The sequence below is a fragment of the Bos taurus genome, chromosome 29 (assembly GCF_002263795.3).
Source record: "Bos taurus isolate L1 Dominette 01449 registration number 42190680 breed Hereford chromosome 29, ARS-UCD2.0, whole genome shotgun sequence".
Taxonomy (NCBI): Eukaryota; Metazoa; Chordata; class Mammalia; order Artiodactyla; family Bovidae; genus Bos; species Bos taurus.
The window spans coordinates 49435962-49453268 of record NC_037356.1 but is presented as its reverse complement, the minus strand read 5'-3'; the positions used below and the strand labels follow the sequence as shown (position 1 = coordinate 49453268).

General features: G+C 63.2%; 1 long non-coding RNA gene across 1 annotated transcript; it reads left to right on the top strand.

The window, feature by feature from the left end:
* Window positions 1-7199: 7199 nt before the first annotated feature.
* Window positions 7200-16076, top strand: LOC132344217 (uncharacterized). The gene is made up of 2 exons (XR_009493386.1): window positions 7200-10956; window positions 14819-16076. It is a non-coding gene; the product is annotated as an uncharacterized lncRNA (long non-coding RNA).
* Window positions 16077-17307: the final 1231 nt, after the last annotated feature.

The window sequence follows — 17307 nt, the reverse complement described above, 5'->3', positions numbered from 1 at the left end:
TGTTCCTCCAGAAGCCCGAGCGTCCCAGTCCTGTGCGAGCCCCTCATCTGGGCTCTACGACAGTCGCTAAGCCCCCCAGACCACCCTGGACCTCGCGAGGTCCTGCCTTCCCGCTGCCCCCAGGTTCCCCATGTACCCCCCGAACTCTGCCTTCGCTCCCCAGCCAGACTGACCCTCACTGTCAGCCCCCGGGGTCCCCTACCCACCATCGACAGGGCCCCGCCCTCTGGCACCCCCCGCTTGCTGAGGGCTTGCAGCCTGCTCGCAGGTTTGTGGAGCCCCTGCCAGGGGAGGGGCATGGCTGCCCACACCAGCCCCTCTCCAGCGACCTTAGCCCCTGGCTGCTGCCCACCACGAGGGAGGCGGGGGCTGTCATCCCGCCACAGGTTTGCTCACAGGTTTGTGGGCCCCCATGACTTGGCTTAGCAGCCCCCTGCACCTCCCCAGTCAGCAAAGACTCCCAAAACCGGCCACCACCCTCACTGAGAGCATGTCCATCCACCAGCAGCCCACCTCTCTCCTGTCTGCAGGTGTCTCTCAGCTGCCCTGAGTGACATCCAAGCCCCTGCAGGGCCCCCTCTGGCCTCAGAGAGCTGGGGTCCAAGACCCCCTGCCCTGCAGCCATACAGGAAGGTTTCAGACCCCTCCCCCTAAGCCTGACACTCTGGACTCCTGTCACAGGGAAGGTGGGGATCTCAGGACGGCTTGTATACTTCCCCTGACGGGGCGCTCATCCCTTCATGACACGCCTGGCTCTTCGACTGCTTAGAAAGTTCTCCCTCTCCGTGCTCCCCACTCAGGGTCATCTCCCAGGCCCCACGGGTCTGGTTACTGGGGAAGTGGCAGCACTGATTTTGAAATCCTTTTGAAAATGTTTTTCCTTTGTTTTGTTTTATTTAGAAATTTCCCAAATTTTTACCAAGTTAAAGACAGAACCACAAGAATGTGTAGCCTGGGCGGGCAAGTGGGCATAAACAGCCCCTCCCCCAGCGCCCGGCCTCCCCCCAGCCGCTGCCCCCAACTCAGCGGCTAAGCATGCCAAACACGTGTGAGAAAACAGCAGTGCAGACGGACCCGGGCAGGGGCACAGAAACACGCACACACACACGCGCGTGTACACACAAACGCACACAGTGACCAACACGTGTGCAAACCCAGGCACAAACATGCAGGCATGCACACATAGAACCATGGAAACACTCCCATGCATGCATGCGCAAACACATGTGCACATGCATTCACACACACACATTCACACACGTGAAAACACACATAAGGACACAAACACACAGGCATGCACGCACACACGCACACACACACACACTGCTGTGGGGCAGCCCTTTCACACACACACGCACACACGCACACACACACACACTGCTGTGGGGCAGCCCTTTCGCACACATACACACACGCACACACCACTGTGGGCAGCCCTTTTGCACACACACACACACACACACACGCACACACCGCTGTGGGCAGCCCTGTCTCCAGTCCAGGCTGCAAAGTAGAAACAGGTCTGTGTGGGGGTCAGTTGGCTGTGTCCAGCCCCCCACGGCCCCTGCCAGCAGCGGTGTGGCCTCTCTCTGCCTCAGTTTCCCCATCACCTCCCCCGGGCCCCCAGGCCCTGTGGAGAACCCAGCGAGACAGGAATGCCAGGAGCTGCCGGTCAGCGCGTGCAGCCATGTGACATGGGGCCCAGGTCCACGTCCCACAGCGGTCCTCAGAGCCGGGGGCCTGGGGCCCCTCCAGGGCAGAGTGGGCATCCTGGGGCTTTAGCAATCCTTCCCCAGGAAGACACTACCATCAGACCATGGGGGACCCCTTCTCAGAGGTCCCCAGGACTCTGGCAGCCGGGACACAGTGTTGGGTGGGGGGAGCTGGGAGGACCCGGGGCCGGCCACAGCGTCCGCCTTAGAGCCCACGGGCCACACCCCGAGGACACCCCAGCTCCTGCTGAGCCTTCTCCAGCCTGCCATGGACCGCTGTGGCCTTGAGGAGCTGCCCTGGTCAGATGGCCTCCAGCCCAGGGCCTCCTCCTGCTCCTCGGTTGTGGAGACCAGCTTTAAGAAACAGGTTCAAACTCGGACCTTCCTTCACCGGAAGCCCCTGATCATCACTGTTCTGCGGGCCTGAGAGGCAACTCTGACCACTCCTGCCCCGGGAGGAGGGGCGCCTGGGAGCCCCGCTGAACCCTGGCCGAAAATGCTCCCCCAGAGGGAACAGGACTGGCAGGGAGGTCTGGGGCCCCCGGGGGACTCTGGGGGCCAACAGGAGGGTCTCGGAACCAGGGCTCACGCCTCCTGGACGAGGAGCAAGCCCTCTGGGCAAGGGAGGGCGGGGCTCGGGGACTTTCGCTGGCACGGGGACAGGAGGGAGAGGATCTTGGCCTTCCGAAATGTTTACTCCATCAGGAAACTAATTCACTACGCACGGGATTCAGTGACGAAGTACAAAACACACGCGCGCACTCGGGATAAATTGAGTCCAGGCCGGTCACCCTCAGCCTGGCCTGGGGAGACGGCGGTCACAAGCGTGAGCAGGGGGTCAGGCGGCGGGGGCGAGGGCAGGGCCGCGTGCCGCCCCGCCCCGGCCCACCCCCCACGGGCTGTCACATAACACAGCTCCAGACTCTGTTTCCTCATTACGGCCCCACTGTGGGGGGCCACTGACCCACGGCCTCGGGAATGTGCCTGGGGCGGGAACTCAGGGTGCTCACTGCCCTCACAGGCCACCCACTGAAGGTTCTCCTGCCTGCCCGGCCAGCGGGCCACCGGGGGGGTCCACAGCACCCCGACATTCGTCCGGGCCCGGCCGGCTGGGACAGACGGAGGCTGGCTGCGCTCTGACTGTGGGTCCTGGCCCGGGAGTGGGGGCAGGCGTGCTGTTCCGAGTCTGCCCGCAGGCCCCTGAGCCCAGTGCAGCAGACCAAGGGCAGCGCGGCCACACGTTTGCCCCCAGAGGCTGCTGCGCAGGGGCGTCAGAGCTCATAGCTTCGGCCTCGGTGCCTGGGCCGCCCCCTCCACAGCTGGCACCAGCTGCTCCTCCGTCCCGTGGAGGGCTTCCCTCCCCTGCAGCAGGTCTGCTTGGGGCTCAGGGCAAGCCAGTGGCCCCTCCACGCCTCTGCCCACAGCCTGGCGCCTGCGTGCGTGCCATTCCAGCCTTCAAAACGCCCTTCCCTGGTGAGGCTCCTGCCCTCGCTCCCAGCTGCCTCCGTGGGAAGCCAAGGCTCCCCAGACCTGAGAGTCCTCACAGCTCACAGTAGCCCCGAGAAGACAGATGAGGGACTGCCCGCTGCATAGATGGGAAATGGAGGCTCAGAGAGTCAGCCCATCTGTCAGGTCCCCCCAGCTGGAGCCCCTCAGCCTCCTGCCTGCCCGGCCCTGCCCTTCCACCCCTCGACCCCCACCAGGCTCCCCACCACCCCTCCAGGCCTGAGGCACCATCTTTCTGAGGAAGTGAGCTGGACACACCCTTCAACCTCACCCCCAGCTCCCCAGGGCTCTGGGGTAACTGTGCAGGCAGCCAGGGCTGCCCTTGTACCCGGCTCCTGTTAACACTTGCATCCCATCCCCCACGGCACTGCACCGCCCCAGGCTCGCGTTCCTGGGGTCCTGAGCATCCTGAGCATCCTTAGCATCTGCCCATCCCCGCACGGCAATGTGTTGTCACTTCCCCTGGTCTCAGCCCCTTCTCCTTGAGCTGGGAGCCCACAGGACAGGAATAGTACCCCCGTCCACAAAGCGGCCGGCCAGCGCTGCAGACGCCGGAGAGCTGAGGGGCAGGTGGGCACCCTGAGGCCTGCTGGGACCCCTCCCACACAGTCTGGGGGTCCTGGGCTTTGTCCTGTTGCTGCGGGAACCCCGGGTGAAGCTTCAGGTGGACAGGCACGGCCCTCCAGCTGGTCACCCCACCTGCCCACTGCAGGCCCGCCCGGCCAGCTGTGGAGTGAAGAGCCATGCAGCAAAGGCTTCCAGGCCAGGCAGGGAAATGTGATCATCCGGCCCAGGGACCCCCAGAGAACTCAGTGTCCCCTGGACCCTGGAGTCAAGCAAAGGCGTCCGCTTTCCGCAGAGACACTCACCCCTGCATTCTCCATCACAGCGGCCAGAGGCGGGGCGGGGCCTCCCTCGACCAGGGGTGACACCTGCCCTGTCTCAGGTCCCACCCATCTCAGCTTTGAGAGCCAGGGGTCCTCTCTCTGGAGCCTCATGTCACCCTCCCGCGTCCCCCCAACCCCACACAGGTGACTGATCCGCCTCCCTCGGGCACCCACCAGACGCTCTGCGTCAGGACGGGAGTCGCGGCTCCACGAAGGCGGGGCTGGTTTGCATTTGATGCTGTAGACAAACCAGCCCACTGCCTGGTACAGGTGACGAGATGCGCTGGGCTGGGCCGGACAGGGCGGGTGGCTGCACCCGCTGTAACCCGGCCAAGCGGAGTCCGGCCCTGCGAGCCAGCGTAAGCAGCAAGGCGGGGCAGCAAGCCGGAGCCGTCACCCGGGTCTGGCCCTGGGCCACCGCCCAGCGGTACCCTTGGCACGCGCCCCCGCCAGACACCCCTTTCTTCTCCGTGACCCCGTGGCTTCCTGCTCTTCTTGGTCCCGCAGCTGGGTCTGCCCAGCCCTCCAGACAGCCCAAGCCTCCCGTTCGGCCGGGGTAGCCCAGAAAGTGACCACAGAGTCTGGGGACCTTCCAAACCCTGGATCCCGGCCATGGCCCTGCCTGCTGCCTCCGGGCGCCCAGACATAGTACAGGCGGGCCTGAGGGACCCACGGAACATCTGGATCCTTGCAGAGCTGTTTCCAAGGAGAAGAGGAGGCGTGTGCCTGGGAAACCCCAGTGGGACCAGACATGAACTCACCGGAGCCCTTGTGTGTGGGTCAAAGAGGGCCTCTCCAGGGAGCGCCCCGGGGTCCTCCCCTTGCCCGCCCAGCCTCGCCTCTGCCCCGCCCGCTGCCACCCTCCAGCCACGCCAGCCCCTCGCTGGCTCTGCCCGTGCCGAGCTCTGTATCAGGGCTCACGGCCCACCCCTCTGCCCGGACTAAGCTCCCCAGATGTCGGGATGATCCTCTTGCTCCTAGAGTTAGCTCTGACCCTCACGTGGATGCCCGCCCACCCCAAGTCAGCTCTCCACACGGCAGCCACGTGCACTCAGGACCCTAGCTGCACCAGCGTCAGACCCTCCCCCGAGCATCCCCTTGGCACCCACTCACCCGAGGCCCTGGCCACACGCGCCCCTCCCCGGGTCCTCAAGACACGGGGCATCCCCGCCTCAGAAGACCCTTCCCCACTCCTTCCAGAAGCAGCACCCCCTCCCCCGCGGCTCAGCTTCAGTGCGCCTCTCGCAGGGGGCCACGCGCACCCGCCGTTCTTGCCCACAGCCTCTGCAGGGGGTCAGGAAGCAGGCCCCCAGCCTCAGTTTCCTCGTCTGTGAGGTGAGGACGCCCCAGCACCCCTTGCAGGGTTTGTGTTGGGAAGGCCGTGAGTCAGCACGCAAGACGCTTGAAAGAGGCCTTGGCCACAATGGCGTGTTGCGCTGGGGCGTGGGGGTGGGCAGTTATTCAGAGTCCGCAGGATGTTAGGTGCCAGGGGCAGGGTGGGCCTTGCCGTGGGCCTGTCCCTGGGTGGAGGCATCAGGGTGGACACGGGCAAAAGGCAGCCAAGGGAACAGGTGCCCAGGGCTAGGGACCAGTCAGTATCTCTGGAATCCAAGTGCCTTCTTGGGCAGGCAGGCCCGAGGGGCCGAGAGAGACTCTGCCCAAGGAAGGGCTGGTGCACACCCCACAAAACCAAGGGCACAGAGCCCCAGATGTGCCACCGGAGCCCAGGGGTCTCTCCTCCATGTGGGGTCTGCCTGACGCCAGCTGGGCTGGTTGCCGGGGCTTCCTAGCTGGCCGTCGGCGGGAAGGAAACAGAGGCCCCTGCCATGGTCCTCAAAGCTCCTGACAGACTCAAAATGGGGAATTCCATACTTATTGTCAGGTGGGGGTTAAGAGGCCCTCAGCTGTGTTGGAGGGAAGCGTGAGGGGGACACGGGGGGACGGGGCACCGGGGATCAGGGCGAGGCACCAAGGACAGGAGACAGCGGGCCTGGAACCATTCCCTCTGGGGACCCAGCCCCCAAGGGCCCAGCTGCCTGGTGCAGCAGCGGGGCTGGGGAGGACGGGGAGGCTGGGGGGCTGGCCCATTCTCGCGGTTGCCTCCTTCAGGCCTCCCGCTCCCCACTGTGACGGCGGGCGCCCCACCAGTGGGGCCTCCAGGGAGCGCCCTCCCCAGGTTGGGGGTAGCCTCTGGACCCCCAGCCGCAGTCTCCCTGGCCTGCCCCCTGTGCCTCAGGCCCTCGCCCACTCTGCACCTCCTCTCCGGGCCGAGTGTCTCTGAAGCAGGGGCCAAGGGAGCCTCCTCTCGGGCCAGCGGGGCCTCCTGGCCGGATGGCACTGGCACAGGGACGGACCCACAGGCCAAGTGGACGCTCGAGGCCGGGCGTCCACATCCCGCAGCAGCCGGGCCTCCCGCCTCTCGCCCTGAACCAACAAGGCCCCTGACGCCTGGGGTCTGCAGCCCCAGAGCCGGGGCAGCAAAGCGTTGTGTCTGCACCTGTCCTCATCCTGTCCTGGCAGGGTCAGCGCCCAGCGAGCCAGGCCAGCCTGGCTCTTGACCTGAGCCCCGCACTCTGGGAAGCAGTTCAGCTGAGCCTGGCCCAAACGCCCTGAAAGACCCACCCCCAACTGGCCAGGGTGCCGTTGCGTACCCGGGGCCTCCCCGTGGATCTCCCCCCTCGGATGCATCAGGACCCTGGCCCCTCGAGGTGGGGCCTGTGGCCTCCCCGGGCCTCGGGGCTCCAGTCGTGGTTCCTGAACCTGTGTTTTCATCGCAAAAGTGTAATAAACGTCTGTGGGCTGCCCTGCTGGTTGGCACAGGGAGCCCTCGCGGGGAGTGGTCTCTGGATGCCAGGCTGCTGAGCTGGGTGCACCCTGGCACGCTCCTTTGCCCACTCACCTGCCGGCCATGCTCCGCACGCAGCCCCGAGGGAAAGGCCAGGCCTGGCCCCACACGACTGTCTGCCCGAGGCCAGGACCAGGGAGCCACTCAGGGACCATGCCAGCTGGGGTGTCTGCTGCCACTCAGCCCCTGCGGGAGCACGGGGGCCAGAGGGGTGACGGGGGCTTGGGGGAGGGTGATGGAGGGGCTCAGGGGGTGGGTGATGGGGGGCCCAGGGGAGGGCGTCAGGGGGAGGGTGATGCGGGATGGGGGAGGATGATAGATGATGTGGGAAGGGTGATGGGGGCCCCTGGTTAGGGTGCCATGCCACAAGACGTTCCACAGCACCAGCCACCCCTGGAGACTGTCCCAAGGCTCCCGGGGTGGGGGTGGGGCAGACCCCGGCCCTCCCTGTCTGTGCGCTAATTCCTTGGGCTCTGGCACCCTGGCCCACCACCAGCCTGCCCTCTGCAGAGAGACTGGAGCCCCAGCCTGCCCTTGGGCCTCTGACAGGCCCCACTCCTCCGTAACTGAGGACTCGCTCAGCTGGGCCAGTGTTCGTTTACTCACACACACGTTTGGTGGGCACCTCCTGCGTGCGGGGCTCCGTGTGCCCGTGACCGACGACAGCTCGGGCCTGGCATGGAGCAGCGAGTCCGCGGGCACCAGCCAGAAGCTGCCTGAGGGCTGCGCTCCCCAAGTCCGGGGGGCCTGGTTCCCACACGACACAGTCCAGACACCTTAGAGGGCAAAGCGTGGGCAGGTGCCAGCCCCAGGCCTGGTCACCCCAGACGCTGACGTCACTAGCTGCTGGGGGCAGCAGGGGTCACTTCCCGGGGCAAGTGGAAGACAGGAAGCCCGCCCTGCCTGGGAGGCAGGCGCCACCGGCCCATCTCCCAGCCGGCTCCAGCCCGGAACCTCAACCAGGCCCCACCTGCTCCCGTGGGGTCTGCCAGCCCCACGCGCTCTGCTGAGGCCCGAATCCAGGATGAGGGCCAGGGAGCCTCAGACCACAGGTCAGGGGTCCCCTTGAACAGCCTGTGGTCACTGAATGGGGCCTGAGAGTCAGGGGTCAGAGACCAGTGTCCAGGGGCTTTCAGAGCTCAGCTCCAAGAGGGCAAGACCACGGGACAGGGCGATGGGGCTGCAGATAGCAGGGTGGGCTGGAGGGTCAGCGGAGGCTGCTGGGGTTTGGGGCCTGAGAGGTGGGCTCAGGCCAGACTGAGAGCAGAGGGTGCTCAGCCGGCAGACTTGGGGGGATTTCCAAATCCACTGCTCACCAGAGGGGAGCCTTCGAGGGCCAAACGTCCAGCAAGGGACGTGTGGAACTCGGAGCGGAGGTCCTGGGTTCACCGCCTTCCCTCTGGGAAGCTTCCCTCTGACAGCCATTTCAGGGCGCCCACTCTCACCCCTGCCCACCTAACAGAGCCAGCTGCTCTGACCGGCCAGCCCTCACCCACTCCTCCAGGAACCCGATCTTGGCCCACACCCTGGCACCCATGGGCTCCCAGTCACATTCAACATTTTGACCTGAGAGACCCTCGGGCTCCACTCACCACTCCCTCCCTCTCCAGTCACCAGTACAACCAGTTCCAGCCTGGACATAAGCTGCACGCTGGCTCTAGCCACATCAGGCTCTCTACAAACCCAAAATGCCAGGCAGGGCCTCCCTCTCACCTCTGCTCTTTTTTCCGAAAGTCCTTCCAGCCTCCGCATGGAGAACTCCTATTCATCCTTCAAAACCCTATTCAAATAAGATGAGCACTCAGGACTGGGACCATGTAATTAATTGGTCATATGCCCAGTTAATGACAATATAATTAAACAACCAGGATTCTTGAGAGTTAAGACAGGGCCCATGAGCACTTGTGCTGGGAAACCAGACTTAAAGTGGACTTACGGCCCCCTACCTACCATCCAAAGCTCGTTTCTCCCCTTAATGCATCTGACAGGCCCAAGGGTTAGGCACCGTCTGCTAGAGCCTGGAATCCCAGAAACAGGGCCCCCGTGTCAGCCATCTCTGTGGACAGCCTTGGTTTCACCATCCCAGCCTCTGCTGGGGACACTGAAATTGCTCAATCAGGAAGATTCTTGCTCCCCACTGACCCTCACAGAAGTCTTGGCAACTCAGTATAACAAAGAGTCAGCCAAGACCAGAGGAATGAGGTGCTTCTTCGAAGTCATGCAGAACTAGGAAAGACCCTGCCCACCGGGACCTTGGCCCCGTTGGTGCCCACGTACGTTTCTGTCATCTGCATCATGGAAAATGGAAAGTCTTGACGGCACAGCCCTGTGTCCTAGCCCTGGTCCCAGACATGACTCACAATAGTTCAAATTCTACAAGCCACAGATGAAAGGGACATAGTGAGGCAGCATTTTGCTTCTTGGCCGGGGAATTTATTCAAAATGTTTTCTTGGCATTGAGCTTCCAATGATCAAACCAAGATGCTACAAAATTGTTAGGTTACGAGTTGGATGGGTGGGCGGTGGATGGATGGACGGATGGATGGGAGAATGGATAAGGATATAGTAGAGGAGTGGGTAGATGGCTGGATGGATGGCTGGATGGCGGATCAGTAGTGGCTGGTGGATGGACAGAGGGATGAATGGATGGATGGGTGGGTGGGTGGATGGGTGAATGGATGGATGGTAGATGGTGAATGGAGGGGTGGACGCATGGTTGGAGGGGTGAGTGTAGAAGAGGGGACAGCTGTGGACATGTGAATGGCTAGGTGGGTGGATGAGGGGTTGGTGGATACCTGGAAGGGTAGATGGACAGCTGAATGGAGGATCGAATGGATACTCGATTAGCACTTTCTCTGCTCAAAAGGCTGTAAGTCTGAGTCACAGAGAGTGACTGGAGAGGTACCCTCCACCCTGAGGCTGTGGACTGCAGGGACGCGCACGCCGTGCAGCTTCTCAATCCCCAAATAAGGTGGACAAAGTCCACTCTGGCCGCCTGGGGAGCAGGAAGCCCGGGTGGGGTGGGAGGCCCTGCTCCCGGGGCTGAAGTCAGTTCCTTCGTTTCTAAACAATGGGCCTGGCCTGATCCTTGCCCTCCACCGCCCTGCTCCACCCAGGCCGCCTCCACCTCTGACAGGGTGCCGGGGCTCTCGGGGCTGGACGCCAGGGAGCTGGGGGTGGGGGGGCTGGAAAGCAGAAAAAGGGCCCGGCGGTGGAAAAGGTGCTGCTCCCCTGGGTATGGCTCCCGGCCGGGCTCCGGCTGCCCTGGCTGCCCGCAGGCTTAGGGAGGGACCAGCCTCTCTGCAGGGCCTGGGGAGGACTTGGGGCTCCCCCACACTGCCTGGAGCTCTCCTTGGTCCCTTCTCCATGTCCGTTTCCTTCAGGTCACTCATCTGAAGGCCCAATAGCCCCCTTCTCTCTCCTCCGTCCCCTTCCTATTGCTGGCCCTTCCCCGGTTCCCCGCCTCTCCCCCGCCACGGCCAGCCTGGACTCTGCCTCCCTCCCAGAGACCACCAGCTGGCAAGAGAGGAGACTGGCCGTGGGGTAGAGTCCAGGCCTGACCCAAAGGCCAGAAGAGGACGGAAGGTGGGGAGGGGAAAACCACGTCAGCCCCTCATCCACGGCGTCCGACAGCGGCTCCTAGGATCCATCACTCAGCTGCGAATCTCCCGGACCTGCGCAGAGGCTGCCAGGCCCGCCCCACCTCCGTGTCGCTGGGAGGCTGTGCCCGCAACCCCCAGGAAAGAGGGCCCTGCCCTGTGAGATCCAGGACTCAGGACCTCATCCCCCATCCAGGCAGAGGCCAAGCCTCAGGCAGAGTGAGGTCCACCTGTGAACCAGGCTGGCTGGTCTGGGAGGGTCCAGGAGGGCAGAGTGAGGAGTCCAAGACTCCAGCCCCAAGGTGGGGGCCACAGAGGGGCGATCCTTTCAGCCCCTTTCAGCTGCTGCCTGGGTGACACAGCCAGCCCACGGGTACGGACGACACTTCTGGGCTGTTATCGAATCAGTGAGTGAGAGGATGGGTCGTGGATGGTGGATGGAGGGTGGAGGGAGGGATGGATGGTGATGATGGATGATGGAGGGATGGAGGATGATGGATGGATGGTGGATGGATGGATGGTGGATGGAGGATGATGGATGATGGATGGATGGTGGATGGTGGATGGAGGGATGGATGGTGGATGGATAGTGGATGGATGGAGGATGATGGATGGATGGTGGATGGAGGGATGATGGATGGATGGTTGATGGAGGGATGGTGGATGGATGGTGGATGGATGGATGATGGATGGTGGATGGAGGGTGGATGGAGGGATGGCTGATGGATGATGGCTGGATGATGGATGGATGGTGGATGATGGATGGATGGTGGATGGTGGATGGAGGGATGGATGTGGATGGATGGATGGATGGTGGATGATGGATGGATGGTGGATGGAGGGATGGATGGTGGCTAGACATGTACCACCGGACCGTAAGGCAGACTGGCAGAGATACAGAGGAGCAGCCCCTCCCACACTGGTGTGCACACACCACACACACACATACACACACACACCACACACACACACAACACGCACAACACGTAACACACACACACACACACACACACACACACACACACGTGCAGCAGGCTCCCTGGTCAAGGCTTCCAGAGCTGTCCCTCCTTTAGTCTTTGGTGACCAGGCAGACCCAGGGCCAGGGTCCCAGAGCCTGCCCAGCAGCCCCTGGGTTCCTCCTGCTCGCCGCAGGGAGCCGCACGGTGTCTAGCACCTGCTAATCTCCTCTGACCCTGGCAACCTTGAGGTAAGGGCATCCTCGGGGACCCTCGGCAGCCCAGAGGGGGCCCAGGAAGGGTGCCCAGGCAGGCCTTGGTCCTGGGGTGGCTCCACCCAGTGCTGAGACCCAGAGAGCCGGGCTCGGTGTGACCAGGCCCCTTGCAGGAGGGTCTCAGGCCTGGCTCAGCGGCCCCAGGAGACAAGCAGCTGCAGGCCCAGCCTGTTGCTAGGATTAGCGCCCAGATTAACCCACCAAGTTTCCAGAGTCCCGGTGTCAGGCTCACCGGTGCTATAGAAACCTGGCTGGGCTTCGTGGGTGGGACGGGCTCGGTGGGTGTGGGGCTCTCCCCTCCAGACCCAGACGCAGCACCCCTCCAAGCAGGGATCAGGCCTCCCTGGGCCTGAGCTCACACCCCGGCCTGTGGGGCGCCCTCCTCCTCGGTGCTCCTTGCCCAGGGAAGTCTTAGGTTTCCAGAATCAGCTGTTTTCCAGATACTGGAATGAAAACGAATGACCGAATTGCTCTGTGCCTGCAGTGGAAACACAGAGCACTTCCCGCCTCCCCCCACCGCCCCCATCCCGGCCCATTTCTTAACACAGAAAATAGCTGAGCCGATTCACCCCGGGGGCCAAAGCACACCTTGGAGCCTCACTCCCGAGGCCCAGCCCAAGGGCTGCCTCCTCAGGTCCCCTCTTTCCGCACCCGCTCTCCACCCGCCTCTGCTCTGGGCAGGGCATGGGCCAGCCCTGCTGGCCAGGAGTCTGGGGCCTGGGGCCAGCCCTCACTGGTGTGGCGGCCAGGACGTGGGGCCATCAAGGAGGGAGACACTAAGAGTTCCTGCAAACATCTCCAGGCTGGCCCGAAGCGGGTACCATGCCCGGGTGGGTGGGATGGAGCTAAAACAGCAGGCAGGAAGAAGCCCCTTCCCCAGGTCACCTGCCCAGGGCCCACCCAGCAGCACTATCTACCTCCAGGCCTCTTTCATCGACGTCCCGGGTCCGGTCCCGTGTCGGCCCCGCGCCCCGCCTGGGCCTCTCAGATCCTGCTGCGTCGTGGCCCCTCCTTCACTCCGTCAGGGCAATCATATCCCTCCAGGGGCTCCAAAAGTACCTGGGATGCATCCTTCCTGGACACCTCCAGCCCCTGGCAAAGGCCCTCAGCCCCATCTCCAGCCCCTTGAGACTGATCGCCTCGGCCTCCTTCGCCAAGCCCCCCGCGCCTGGCTTTGGCCCCGGCCCCTTCGGGCTGTTGACTCAGCATCCTCTGACACTGAGATCAGACCCTCCACTAGCCCCTGCCTCATCCTTCTCAGAGCCTCCCAGGCCAGTTCTCCAAGCCCCGCTCCCTACCCAGGTGGCCTCATGGCCCCCTCCTTGACCACCACCCCCCTGAGGAGCCACATCGCTCCCACGCGGGGCTTGGCACCTGAAGCTCGAGGCGCTGCTCAGTCTTATCCCAGAGGTCCATGGAGCACTTGGTGCTGAATGGACAGGTGGATGGGCAGATGCATGGGTGGTGGATGAATGGACGGATGGATGGATGGGGGTGGGTGGATGGATGGATGGATGGGTGGATGGATGGACGGATGGATGGGTGGATGGATGGACGGGTGGATGGATGGATGGATGGATGGGTGGGTGGATGGATGGGTGGGTGGATGGATGGGTGGATGGGTGGATGGATGGGTGGATGGATGGATGGGTGGATGGGTGGATGGATGGATGGGTGGATGGATGGGTGGATGGTTGGATGGATGGGTGGATGGATGGGTGGATGGGTGGGTGGATGGGTGGATGGATGGGTGGATGGGTGGATGGATGGACGGGTGGATGGATGGATGGATGGACGGGTGGATGGATGGATGGATGGATGGATGGATGGACAGGTGGATGGGTGGATGGTTGGATGGATGGGTGGATGGATGGAGGTATAGATGGATGGGTGGATGGATGGGTGGATGGATGAATGGACGGATGGATGGATGGGGGTGTGGGAAGTGTGTGTGGATGGATAGATGGATGGATAGATGGATGGGTGGGTGGGTGGATGGATGGATGGATGGATGGGTGGATGGATGGGTGGATGGATGAACGGATGGATGGATGGGGGTGTGGGAGGTGGGTGGATGGATAGATGGATGGATAGATGGATGGAGGTGAGTGGATGGAGGGATGGGTGGATGGATGGGTGGATTGATGAATGGATGGGTGGATGGATGGGGGGGTGGATGGATGGATGGATGGATGGGGGGGTTGGTGGGTGGATGGACGGATGGATGGATAGATGGATGGGGGTGAGTGGATGGAGGGATGGGTGGATGGATGGGTGGATGGATTGGGGGTGGATGGGCGGATGGATGGGTGGATGGATGGATGGGGGGTAGATGGGTGGATGGATGAATGGACAGATGGATGGATGGGGGTGTGGGAAGTGCGTGGATGGATAGATGGATGGGTGGGTGAGTGGATGGATGGATGGATGGATGAACGGATGGATGGATGGATGGATGGATGAACGGATGGATGGATGGATGGATGGATGAACGGATGGATGGATGGATGGATGGATGAACGGATGGATGGATGGATGGATGGATGGGTGGGTGGGTGGGTGGATGGATGGACGGATGGATGGATAGATGGATGGGGGTGAGTGGATGGAGGGATGTGTGGATAGATAGGTGGATTGATGAACGGATGGGTGGATGGATGGGGGGTGGATGGACGGATGGATCGGTGGATGGATGGGTGGTGGATGAATGGACGGATGGATGGATGGGGGGGTGGGTGGACGGATGGACGGATGGATGGATAGATGGATGGGGGTGAGTGGATGGAGGGATGGGTGGATGGATGGGTGGATGGATGGGGGGTGGGTGGACGGATGGACGGATGGATGGATAGATGGATGGGGGTGAGTGGATGGAGGGATGGGTGGATGGATGGGTGGATGGATTGGGGGTAGATGGATGGAGGGATGGGTGGATGGGTGGGTGGATGGGGGGTGGATGGGGGTAGATGCACAGGCCGGCACATGGATGCTTCATGCCCAGCCTCTCGGCCGTGACCTCCCATTTCTGTTCTCTCCAGCTACCTGCTCTGGCCGCACGCCTCCGCCGCTGCTGCAGCTTCTTAAACCTCTGGAAGTTGCCTGTGGGTTGGGTACTCAGAATGCTCTCTTTGACCTCCTCACCCTCACCCACATGTGCAGACCCAGCCCTTCAGAAGATGCAGACGCACTTGTTCTGCCATTTCTCAAACGCTCCAGGCCCCCCTCCTGCACCGTGCTCTGCTCCTGAGATGAAGACCCCCACACGGAGAGGGCCTGCCCACCTCGAGGCTCCTGGAACCCCTTCACTCTCCACGCCCCGTGGCAGGGCTCAGCCCTGCCCTCCCCTCTGCCCTGACAGGTCCTGGTTGCCTGGGGCAATGCTGCATCTCCTTGCTGGCTCCGGTCAGCGGCTGGGCCCCTGTCACCTGCTCGCCTGTCTCTCAGGATTGCCTCTCCACCACCCCGTCACACTGCAAGCTGCGTGCATGTGGGGCCCTTCTGGTCTCACCGCTGAGCGAATGTCCAGCTTCAGGAGGGAAGGAGTCCTTTGTGGGGTCCTCACCAGGTGAGGCAGAGTGGGTGAGGCGAGTGGTGGGCACTGCAGCCGGCTCTCCTGATGACTGGAGTCACCTTGCCACACAGCCAGGGCTCTGTGCCTGCAGCTCCTTCCTTCCTTCCTTCCTCCCGAAGAAGCATCTCAAACACCTCCGCTCTCCCCCTCTTTCCCCTGCAGCCCCATCTCCCTCCGTGGCCCTTCCTGCTGGCAGACCAGCTCTCACTCCCCAGCCCAAGCCCACTGTGCCTCCCGTCAGCCACCAAGGTTGCTTCCCCCGACTGCCCCTGTCCAGAGATCGCTTAGCTCTCTCCTCCTTGGGGTGAGCTCAATGCTGGGAACAGGGCGTGCTGTGAGCTCTGTTAGTGGGGCTGAGAGGGTTCTGGGGTGGCCCCTGTGCCCGGTCCCCGTCCCGTGCCATCTTGGTAGGCAGGTCCCCAGGCCTCTCCCTGCCCAGCCCACCTGCCATTTGAGGGCCAAAGCCTGGGGAGGGTCCGAGCCTTGCGGGGCCCTCCTGACCGGGCAACAGGATGGGGAGGTTGGCCCCCCCAGCCTTGCCCCCCAGCCTTCCCAGCACGGATCCAGTCCTGGGCTCCACCTCTCGCCCTCAGAGACCTGGCCCTGAGCTGCCTGCAGGCCAAGCGTTTAAAAGTGACGCCTGTTGTGCAGGGAACGTCACAGGGCCTGGGGCCAGAGCCGAGCGGGGTCATTTTTTTTATTATTATTAAAAAGTAAAACCTAAACCAAGAAAACAAAGTGATTAAGTTTCTCCTCAGAGCAGCGGGCCCATGAGGACTGGGACGCCCAGCTCCCTGGCGCGCCGACCCTCCACTACTCGCGGGAAGCAAGCGGACTGTGTACACAAACAGGAAGTGACTGGTTTTCCCCAAATGTGAGGGCTGGGCTGGGGTCCCCAGGAGCATGGGCTGGCTGGAGCCAGAAGCCCGGCTGGGTGGGCTGCCTGCATCCTCAAGGAAACCCTCAAGGGAGACCCCTCAAGGGAGACCCCTGGCCTCTGACCCCCGGGCCAGGGAGATGGGGTGTCCAAGGATTGGGGCTCCGGCACATGGCCCCCCACCACGGTGGAGCTCAGTTACTCCATGTGGGCTGCCTGACCCCCTAGAGGACACGTGAGTGTGAGCGGGGCTCCGTGGGGGTGAGGGGGCAGGGATGCTGGCGGGCATCCTGCAAGCCAGCAGGGGTCACCTGCACCCCTTCCTGCCTGCTGCCCCATGGCTGGATTAGATTCTGGGCCAGGAAGAAGGGTGCCCCCTCCCAGCCCTGGGGTCCTCCTGGGGCCTGTCTGTGGAGTTCGGTTGAAAGTGGGGATGATCCGAGAGGAAATGTGTGCTGCCCCGCAAGGCACCGCCATGAGAGAGGCCCCCGCCTGATGTGAAGGGGAGGCGAGGTGGTCCCAGGAGGAGATCCAGGGTCAGGGGCTAGTGGAGCCCTGTCAGCCTGGGGCAGGAGTGAGCTCCCTGTCAGCAGAGCACTGAAAGGGAAGCTTGCCTAGAGAGGCCCAGAGCAGGCTGGGCTCTGCAGAGAGCCCCTCTCAAAGCCCCGTTGAGACGCGGGCTTGGGGGTGGTGGGGACAGCATGGCTGGGACACCCTGGTCGGCATGCGGCAGGCGCTCGGGGCAGACGAGGAGGTTCTGAGCCGGCCACTCTCGGGGACAGGCCCTGAGTGTGAGCGGCCAGGCGCCCACCAGCATCTGCTACGCTCCCCCCAAAGAGCCACAGCAAGAAAGCTTACCCGGATGAGAGATTCGGCCTCAGGGCTCAGTGCCTGAAGGTGCGGCCCGGCCTGCCGGGGCCTGAGAGCCAGCGTCTCGTCCAGCGGGCTTCTCCCCAGACAGAGCGAGCTCCTGGGGCAGCCAGGAGGCCTGGAGCTGGGGAGCAGGCTTCCTGCATTTCCTGGCGGGTCAGGGTTCACGATAGCCTCCCTGTCCATGCCCGCTGTGAGCAGAATAAGAG